This window comes from Propithecus coquereli, unplaced genomic scaffold (assembly GCF_000956105.1).
Source record: "Propithecus coquereli isolate 6110/MARCELLA unplaced genomic scaffold, Pcoq_1.0 Scaffold50, whole genome shotgun sequence".
Classification (NCBI taxonomy): domain Eukaryota; kingdom Metazoa; phylum Chordata; class Mammalia; order Primates; family Indriidae; genus Propithecus; species Propithecus coquereli.
In genome coordinates, this window is record NW_012150841.1 from 5,935,156 (window position 1) to 5,943,264 (window position 8,109).

Here is an 8,109-nt window from a genome sequence, read left to right on the forward strand (position 1 = left end):
TTATTTTCTTACTCTTTGGACCAAAAATAAATACAATAGAAGTTATCATCTTTTCTTCCCCCACCCTAGTGGGTCATCTTGATCCCCCCCTTGAGGTATGCACCCCTCCTTTGGGGGCCACTAGTTTGCATACAGCCCTCATTCCTCTCCCTATCCTTGGAGAGCCTCCCTGCCCTGCACCCACCTCCCGGGCACTCTCCCAGGCACTCTGCTGCAGTCAGCCCAGCTTCTTCCCTCCTCTAGCCCTTTGTTTGTCCCCAGTCCTGATGTGTGCCCTGCTGTTTCATCTGTATCCATGTTTTGTTCATCCTTCCTTTCCCCAGGGCCTTCTCCAAGCAGTTCTAGCCCAGAATGATCTCACTTTCCTTAAATGCCTGGAACACATCTAACCCTCACCACACTTTTTTATATTCACCACCTACTTATTTGTCTCTGTAGCTGAGCTCTAACAGCTGCCCACAGGCCAGAGCTACTTGAGCATAGAGAAGACAGAGCTAATTGGAAGCGACATGGTTTTTATTAGGAGGTGACACCAGGTCCTACATTCCCAAACCAGCCGATGGAGCCTCCTAGACTCTTAGCACAGTGTTCTTTGGCCCTCCCAGCATCCGTCTCCTTCAGTGACTGACCGAGGAGTATAAACATTAATTGTTCTATGGCACAGAGGCAGTAAGGAAGCCATGGAGAAATTACTCTGACTTCTAGCCAAGAGAACAGAACTGTGCCAGGCTCAGGGTGACTTAGCCCACGCTTTGCGTGCATTACAGCTTCTGTTCTGACTTCCCAGGCTGAGTCAACACATTCATAATGAGACTTTTTTTTTAAAAGAAGCCCATATTTCTTTTTTTTTTTTTTAAATGAGACCTCCAAAAAGCATGGAATTAACCCACTTTCTAAAAGAGCTTTATTAAGATATATTTCACACACCACATAACTTACTCATTTAAAGTGTACAGTGGTTTTTAGTATATTCACAGTGTTGTCAGCTTAAATCCGTGACGGTCAGTTTTAGGTGTCAGTGTGGTTAGGATACAGCTCCTAGTTATTCGATTAAACACTAATCTAGGTGTTTCTGTGAAGGTATTTTGTAGATGTGATTAAAGTTCATAATCAGTTGACTTTTAAATCAGAGAGATATTCCTGGATAATCTGGCTGGGCCCGATTCAGTCAGGCGAAAGGTCTCCAAAGCAGAGCTGAGGTTTCTTAGAAGCAGAAATTCTGCCGGCAGACTTAAGCTTCAGCTCTCGCCCGAGAGTTCCAGCCTGCCCTTTCTGACAACCAGATTTCAGACTAGCCTCACCAGCCCCCACAACCACATAAATTCCTTGCAACAAACCTCTTTATGTCTCCTACTGGTTATATTTCTCTGATTGAACTCTGACTGATATAAACCCATTTTAAAAGTATTATAAAAACAAAGTTCCATTTTCTATAGGAGCCTGCTTTTCTTTCTCAGGATCTCTTGTAATCATCTCCCCTTATGCCGTGTGTTCTTAAAGGTATTTCTGTGTCCCTCTCCCAGAGACCAAGTCCTGGATTTGATCTTGATTGCAATCCAAGATGCAAGCAAACAACTTTTCACCACCACCAGGACAATTTCTTGGGAGTCTATCTGCAATTTTTCCTGTGATAATTTCCACTAGAATGTAAATTCCACAGGGGTTAGGATCTTTGTTCTGCTTACTGAGATATCTCCAGAGCCCAGACCTGTGCCTGACACCTAGTAGATATTTGCTATGGTTTGAATGTTTGTCCCCTCCCAAACTCATGTTGAAATTTAATTGCCATTGTAATAGTATTAAGGGGTGAGACTGTTAAGAAGTGATTAGGGGCCAGGCATAGTGGCTCACACCTGTAATTCTAGCACTCTGGGAGGCCGAGACGGGCGGATTGTTTGAGTTCAGGAGTTCGAGACCAGCCTGAGCAAGAGTGAGACCCCGTCTCTACTAAAAAAAATAGAAAGAAATTAGCTGGACAACTAAAAATATATAGAAAAAAATAGTAGCCGGGCATGGTGGCACATGCCTGTAGTCCCAGCTACTCGGGTGGCTGAGGCAGGAGGATCGCTTGAGCCCAGGAGTTTGACGTTGCTGTGAGCTAGGCTGACGCCATGGCACTCTAGCCCAGGCAACAGAGCGAGACTCGGTCTCAAACAAACAAACAAACAAAAAGAAAAAACAACAAAAAAGGTTAGGCCATGAAGGCTCTGTTCTCATGAATGGATTAATGCTGTTATTTGTGGAGTGGGTTTGTTATCTTTGGAATGGGTTCTTTATATAATAAAAGGATGAGTTCAGCCCCCTTTCCCTCTCTTGGCCTCTCATCTTCTGCCATGTGATGATGCAGCAAGAAGGCCCTCACCAGATGCCAGCCCCTCGATCTTGGCCTTCTCAGCCTCTAGAACTGCAATAAAAAATTTTCTGCTTATTATAAATTACCCAGTCTGTGTTATTCTGTTATAGTAGCACAAAATAGACTAATACAATATTCAATAAATATTTGTTGAATGAAGCCCACAGTGACATTGTAAACTGTTTGAAAGAGTGTCCTTTTAGAAGCTACTTGTGGTAGATTGCAACAATGGCCACAAATTCTTTCCTTCTCATAAGAGCTGGAGTCTACTTCTCCATCTCTTAAACCTGAGCTTGGCTATGCGAATTGCTTTGGTTAATAGGACATGGGCAAATGTGATACAAGCACATTGCTTGAAAAGCACTTGAGTCTTGGAACTTGGGCTTGGAACTCAAAGACCATCATGTGAACAAGTCTGAGGTAGCCTACTGGAGTGTCAAAAGCTACATGGAGGAGAACCAAGGCATCCCATCTGACAGTCTGCCAACCACCAGACATGTGAGGCCATCCTAGAAAATCCAACCACCTGCCAACATGCAAGCTGAACACAGACACATGAGCCAGCCCAGACAAGAACTGTCCAATCAACCCACTGAATCATTAACAAAATAAAATGTTTTCCAGTAAATTGAGATCATTTGTTACATAACAATAGTAATTGATACAGCACCCAATGAATTCCCAAGTTCAGATAAAGAAAGATATGTCATCTCGGTTCTCAATTATTGTGTGTCTGCTATATATCAGGCTCTGTGCTTGGCACCAGGAATATGAAGATTAAGCCGGGCACGGTAGCCACACCTATAATCCCAGTGATTTGGGGGGCTGAGGCAGGAGGATCGCTTGAGCCCAGGAGTTCAAGACCAGCCTGGGCATCATAGCAAGACCCCATCTCTAAAAAAATAAAATTAGAAAAAAGGTTACACTATGTTGTTCTGCAAGCCTCCTTAGACATGACACAAAAAAACATAAGCAACAACAAAAAATAGTTAAATTGGATTCCTCAAAATGAAAAAATTTCATGTTTCAAAGGACACCATCAAGAAAGTAAAAGACAACCCACAGAATGGGAAAAATATTTACAAATCATTTATCTGATAGGAGACTTGTATCCAGAATATATAAAGAATGCTTACAACTCAATAATAAAAAGATAAATAACCTAATTAAAAAATAGGCAAAAGATCTGAATAGACATTTCTCCAAAGAAGGTATACAAATGACCAACAAGCACAAAAAAAGATGCTCAACATCATTAGTTATCAGGGAAATGCAAATCAAAATAGCTTGAGGACTATAATATTGCATGAGTTATAATGTTGTATTATGTACTGGAAATTTGCTAAAAGAATAGATTTTTGGTGCTCTTACCACACACACACACACACACACACACACACACACACAGATAACTACGGCTAAGTGAGAGGATGGATATGTAATCTGATTGTAGTAATAATATACGTATATCAAAACATCATGTTGTACACTTTAAATATAGACAATAAAAAGGCACATGTATAAAAAGAAAAAAAAAGCATTATTCTAGAAAACCCCACAATGGCCATAATATCAAAAGACAGAAGACAACAAGTACTGGTGAGGATGTGGAGAAATTGGAGCCACTGTGTGCTGCTGGGTGGAATGTAAATGGTACAGCTGCCGTGGAAAACAGTCTGGCAGTTCCTCAAAAGGTTAAACATAGTTACCGAATGATCCAGCAACTCCACTCCCAGGTATATACCCAAGAGAAATGAAAACATACATCCACACAAAAATTTGCACATGAATGCTCATACCAGCATTATTCATAATAGCCAAAAAGTGAAAGCAACCCAAATGTCCATCAACTGATGAATGGATAAGCAAAATGCGGTTTATCCGTACAATGGAATATTATTTGGCAATAAAAAGGAATGAAGTACTGATATAAGCTACGACATGGATAACCTCGACAACATTATGCTAAGGGAAAGATGCCAGACATATTGTGTGACTCCATTTATATGAAATATTCAGAATAGGCAACTGCATAGAGATAAAAAGTAGATTAGTGGTCATCAGGGCTTGAGAGGACTAGGGGACATGGGGAGTGACTGCTAATGGGCTCAGGGTTTCTCTTTGGAGTGATGAAAACGTTCTAAAATTGGATTGTGGTCATAGTTGCACAACTCTGTGAATATACCAAAAAACACTTAATTTGAATGGGCGAATTGTATGGCATGTGAATTACATCTCAATAAAGCTATTTTCTGCAAAGTTCAGCAACTTAGCCAAGGGAAAATGATTATTAGTAAATAGCTGGGCTGGAATTTGAATCCAGGTCCCATCTGCACACTCTCTTTCTGTTTGACTTTCTATTTCAAATATGCCTAATATGTTTATTTACATCAAAAAACTGTGCGTAGAAAAATGCACAGTAATATGTAATACACATATAACAATGTTTTGTATTCCACTTTTTTTTTACTTTGAAATAGATTGTGAACATTTTCCATGTCATAACATGATCTTTTACAACATAAAATTTTAGTAGCTACATAGCATTTCATTGTATGGCTGAACCTTAATTTATTTAACCAAGTCCTTTTTATTTGGATGTTTTCTAACCTGGGCTGTTATCAAACTCACTGCTATAAACAGGCTAGTAGATTTTTTAAATTTTCGACAGCATCTATTATTATTGCAGGGTCTTTTTTAAAAAACATTTTACTAAAGCGCAATGTATATGTAAATCTGTACAGGTGAACGCATTTTCACAAACTGAATACAAACTGAATACACCTGTGTAACCAGCACCCAGCTGAAGAAACAACCTGACCAGCACTTCAGAAGACCCCTTTGTGCCCTCTGTCTGCCAGGTCTTTTTTCTTTTTCAACCTAATGTCATTGAATCAATTGATACCAATTGAATACCATTTTTTTTTTTTGAGACAGAGTCTCCCTCTGTCACCCTGGGTAGAGTGCAGTGAGTGGTATCACAGCAACCTCAAACTCCTGGGCTCAAGCGACCCTCCTGCCTCAGCCTCCCAGGTAGCTGGGACTACAGACGTGTGCCACCACATCTGGCTAATGTTTTTCTATTTTTAGTAGAGACGGCGTCTCACTCTTGCTCAGGCTGGTCCCAAACTCCTGAGCTCAAGCGATCCTCCTGCCTCGGCCTCCCAGAGTGCTAGGATTACAGGCGTGAGCCACCGCGCATGGCCTGAATACCATTTCAATTGGCTATCATTTGAATACAGCAAATTGGCAAATCCAACACCCTGCTTTGGAGCAGGGCCAGTAAAGACGTCATAGATTGCCATTTAATGTGCACTGGTGTTTGTTTTCTGTGCCTTGACTCTCCTGCTTTCAGTGCTCTGGAATCTGGTAACCTCACCTGAGTGTCAGATCTACCTTTTGTGTAGCTTCAATAGCTGAGGGGGCACCGAGCATGTTGGGCTGGCCTGGGTGAGCCTGATCTGGTTGGCCTGACCAGGCATGTGGTACCCTCTCCCCGGCCCCACACACCTGATGGAGGCTGGTACGGAGGGCCTGCCTAAGCAGTTGTGACCAAGGTCCAAGTGTTCTAAATTAGTGGATCTCAAACTTGGCTACATGCTGGAATCCATGGGGATCTTAAAATGCAATGACGCCCAGGGCCCATCCTCAGAGATTCTGATTTAATTGGCCTGGGGTATGGCTTGGGCATGGAGAGTTTTAAAAAAAATACCCAAGTGTTTCCAATGTGCAATCAAGGCTGAGAACCACTGCTCTCAACTCAGATTCTCTTTGGCATTTGTGGGTGTGCTGCTCAATGTCAACATTAGCCGAGGATTAAATGCCACGTCTCATTGACTCCATAACATTTTTGTAATTCAAACCAACTTTTTATTTTTTGCTTTCCTTAGAGGGCTTGCACAATACTGTTTTGACAACATCCCAGTCGCTCCATAGATTAAACTGACAACCTCTAAGATGGTTGTGGATATATTGGGTCATTTAGCCTTTATGGGAATTAAAATGTTTTAAAACAATAATGAGTTACAAAAGTCACTCCTTAAGTATATTTAATGTCCCTTCCTACCTGTCCTGAAGATGATGTGCCTTGATGAAATAGTGTGCTTACTAGAAGAAATGAGGGTTTCCGATGTATAAATTACACAAGAGAGATTTGCAAGGCCATCACGCTTGACCCATCTGAATTGTTTTCTGGCTCTTTCCTGCAAAGGACACAAGCCTTTGGAAGGGCACTCCATAGACAGGGAGGACTTTCTCAGATGGGGGCCCAGACAGCATACTTTAAACATGATTACAGAAGGTTTCTTTTATAAGTTACCTTCAAGAAAGAAAAGGAAATGTCTGGTTTATGATCTCAAACAAGTGGGCTGACCAGAAATCAGACACTTAAAAGTGGAAAAGGAAGAGAAAGGAGTTTGAGCAAAGCAAGAAAGAGAGATGAGTCTGGGGTAAATTGGTACTTCCAGGGTGTCCAAGATTTGTGGCTGACACCCAGGAGAGGGGATGACCAGCTAGCTTACCTGGTAAAGCTATTGGCAACTGTAAGTAGAACCTTCTAGGCACTGAAGCACAGAAAACACTAGCAAGTGTTGTCTGTGTTAGACAGACAGGGTAATAAACAACGAAGGAAAAGGCACAGATACGGAAACGTTGCCTGATTCCTGGGAAAATGTCAAGCTATCCCCAATTTTATTCTCCTAAATGTTCACATAAGAATGCTGATGCGTGAGCTGGAGTTTCCAGGAACCTCATCTTTTCCTGAAGAATGCTCAGTGGATCCTGGCCAGGAGTTCTGTTCCAACAGAGCTCGGAGCTGATGATACACTTTCCCACGTGATTTCAAAGCAGTGGTGGGTTCTGTCTTATATTTATACAACCAACAGAAAAAACCTATTTGAGAGAAAACAGGCAAAGAAGGGAGCTGAGGGTAGCAATTTTGTAGCCTGCTCTGTAATTTAGTCTGGTATTCTCTGTCGAAGGGGAAAATAGTCTCTGTGTTAACAGACAGTGGAGGATGCAAGAAGAAAGGATCACGCAGTTTGGGCCCTGGTCTTAGAATTTTCAATGTGTTGGGAAGAAAGGGAAAATTTTGACTTGCCCCGCCCCCATTTTAACATCATAGAAAAACACTGGTTGTTTGTGGAGGAGACAGACACACAGATTGCCATATAGACAGATGGATGGAGATAGATAGATAGCAGGGTGAGCAGTAGAATATAGATAGGAATAAAAGGAAATGAGAGTATTGGCCAAGAGCATGGGCTCTGAAGCCAGACTGCTGCCTGGGATTGAGTCACAGCTGCCACTGACTAGTAGGTGACCTTGGGCAGGTTAAGCAGCCTTTCTGTGCTCCAGTGTCCTCATCTGTGAAATGGATTAGTAAGAGTACTTACCTCACGGGGCCTGGCACAAAGGAAGCCAATAAAAGTTAGCGCTTATTTTATTCTTATCATTAGTATAACTTCCCGGGATATGGAGAAGAACAGATGAGAATTCTCTACCTCAGCCTGAGGTAGTCAGAGAGAATCACCCCCCAGGCCAGGGGAGGTGGATTAATCTTAACTGATTGATAGGAATTAGCAAGAGAGAAAGGAGATGGTATTGCCATTCTAGGCAGATGAGAGGGGACTATGGGTGAGAAACAGGGTGTGTGTAAGGAAGGTTTTTAAGTGATTTGTATTTTTTGAATCACAATTGCTTCCATGTTTGAAAAATAGGCAAACACATATATGGAAGTCACAACGTTTTTTTCAGTG